Raw genomic sequence first — 2,910 nt, forward strand, 5'->3', positions numbered from 1 at the left:
AGTTTATTTTTGTGTATGGTGTAAGAAAGTGGTCTAGTTTCATTCTTCTGCATGTCGCTGTCCAGTTCTCCCAGCACCACTTGCTAAAGAGGCAGTGTTTTTTCCATCAGATACTCTTTCCTGCTTGGTCAAAAATTAATTGGCCATACATTTGTGGGCCCAGTTCTGGGTTCTCTATTCTATTCCATTGGTCTATGTGTCTGTTTTTGTGCCAATACCATACTGTCTTGATGATGACAGCTTTGTGGTTGAGGCTAAAGTCTGGGATTGTGATGCCTCCCATTTTGGATTTCTTCTTCAATATTACTTTGGCTATTTGGGGTCTTTTATGACGAATTTGAGAATAGTTTGTTCCAGCTTTGAGAAGAAAGTTGGTGCAATTTTGATGGGGATTGCATTGAGTGTGTAGATTGTTTTGGGTAGTAATGACATTTTCACAATGTTTATTCTTCTGATCCATGAACAGAGAATGTTTTTCCATTTCTTGGTGTCTTTTTCAATCTCTTTCATAAGTTTTCTATAGTTTTCATCATATAGGTCTTTTACATCCTTGGTTAGGTTTACTCCTAGGTATTTTATGGTTTTTTGTGCAATCATGAATGGGATCAGTTTCTTGATTTCTTTTTCCACTGCTTCATTTTTGGTGTATAGGAATGCAACTGATTTCTGTACATTGATTTTGTACCCTGCATCTTTACTGAATTCATGGATCAGTTCTAGAAGGCTTCTGGTGGAGTCTGCTGGGTTTTCCATGTAGAGTGTCATGTCTTCTGTGAAAAGTGAAAGTTTGACTTCTTTGCCAATTCTGATGCCTTCCATTGCCTTCTATTGTCTGATTGCTGATGCTAGGACTTCCAGCACTATGTTAAACAACAGTGGTGAGAGTGGACACCCCTGTCATGTTCCTAATCTCAGGGGGAAAGCTCTCAGTTTTTCCCCATTGAAGATGATATTAGCTGTGGGCTTTTCATAAACTGCTTTTATAATGTTTAGCTAAGTTGCATCTATTCTGACTTTCTCAAGGGTTTTTATTAAAAAAGGGTGCTGTATTTTGTCAGATGCTTTTTCTGCATCTATCAACAGGATCATATGGTTTTCATCCTTTCTTTTGTTAATGTGATGAGTCACATTGATGGATTTGTGAATATTGAACCAGCCCTTTGCTAGTATCTTGTTGAGTATTTTTGCATCTGTATTCATTAAGAATATTGGTCCGTAGTTCTCTTTTCTTGCTGGGTCTTTGTCTGGTTTGAGTATCAAGGTGATGCTGGCTTTGTAGAATGAGTTTGGAAGTTGTCCTTCTATTTATATTTTTTGGAATAGTTTGAGAAGAATGGGTATGAGCTCTGCTTTAAATGTCTGGTAGAATTGCCCTGGGAAGCCATCTGACCCTGGGCTCTTATTCATTGGGATATTTTTTGATAATGGATTTGATTTCTTCACTGGTTATCTATTGGTCTATTCATGCTTTCTAGCTCTTCCCGTTTGAATTTTGGCAGTGCGTGTGTATTTAGGAATTTGTCCATTTCTTCTAGGTTGTACAGTTTGTTAGCATATAATTTTTCATAGTAATCTCTGATGATTGCTTGTATTTCTAAGGGATTGGTTGTAATGATCCTTTTTCATTCATGATTTTGTCTATCTCGATGCTCTCTCTTTTCTTTCTGAGGAACCTGGCTAGAGGTTTATCAATTTTGTTGATTTTTTTCAAAGAACCAACTCTTGGCTTCATTGATCTGTTCAACTGGTTTTTTTTTTTGGATTCTATATTGTTTATTTCTGCCCTGATCTTTATTATTTCTTTTCTTCTGCTGGGTTTGTGGCACTCTTGCTACTTCCCTTCTAGTTCCAGTAGGTGCTCTGTTAGATTTTGAATTTGCGCTTTTTCTAGTTTGTTGAAATCGGACTGGATTGCAATATACTTTCCTCTTAGGACTGCCTTTGCTGTGTCCCAGAGAGTTTGGATTGTTGTATTTTTGTTTTCATTTGTTTCCATATATTTTTAAATTTCTTCTCTAATTGCCTGATTAGCCCAATCATTCTTTAGTAGGGTAGTTTTTAACTTCCACATTTTTGGAGGTTTTCCAGACTTTTTCCTGTGGTTAATTTCACGTTTCATAGCATGGTAATCTGAAAGTGTGCATGGTATGATCTCTATTCATTTATACTTATGGAAGGCTGCTTTATGCCCCAGTATGTGATCTGTCTTGGAGAATGTGCCATGTACTCGAGAAGAAGGTGAATTTCCTAACTTCAGGATGCAGGGTTCTAAATATATCTATCAATTCCACCTGTTCCAATGTGTCATTCAAGTCAATTGTTTCTTTAGTAATCTTCTGTCTGGTTGATCTATCCATTGCTGTCAGTGGAGTATTAAAATCCCCTGCAATTAACACATTCTTATCAATAAGATTGTTTCTGTCTGTGTTTAATTGTTTTATGTATTTGGGCACTCCTGAATTTGGTCCATAGATATTTATAATTGTTAGCTCTTACTGACAGAGAGACACTACAATTATTATATAATGTCCTTCTTCATCTCTTGTTACTGCCTTTACTTTAAAGTTCAGTTTGTCTGGTATAAGTATGGCTACTCCGGCTTTCTTTTGGCTTCTCGTCACATGATAGATATTTCTCCATCCCTTTATTTTCTTTCTTTATTATTATTATTATTATTTTAATGTTTTATTTATTTTTGATACAGAGAGAGACAGAGCATGAAAGAGGGAGGGGCAGAGAGAGAAGGAGACACAGAACTGGAAGCAGGCTCCAGGCTCCGAGCTAGCTGTCAGCACAGAGCCTGATGCGGGGCTCGAACCCACAAACATGAGATCTGACCTGAGCTGAAGTTGGACGCTTAACCAACTGAGCCACCCAGGCGCCCCCATCCCTTTATTTTCAACCTGAAGG

This window comes from Suricata suricatta, chromosome 10 (assembly GCF_006229205.1).
Source record: "Suricata suricatta isolate VVHF042 chromosome 10, meerkat_22Aug2017_6uvM2_HiC, whole genome shotgun sequence".
In the NCBI taxonomy this organism is placed as follows: domain Eukaryota; kingdom Metazoa; phylum Chordata; class Mammalia; order Carnivora; family Herpestidae; genus Suricata; species Suricata suricatta.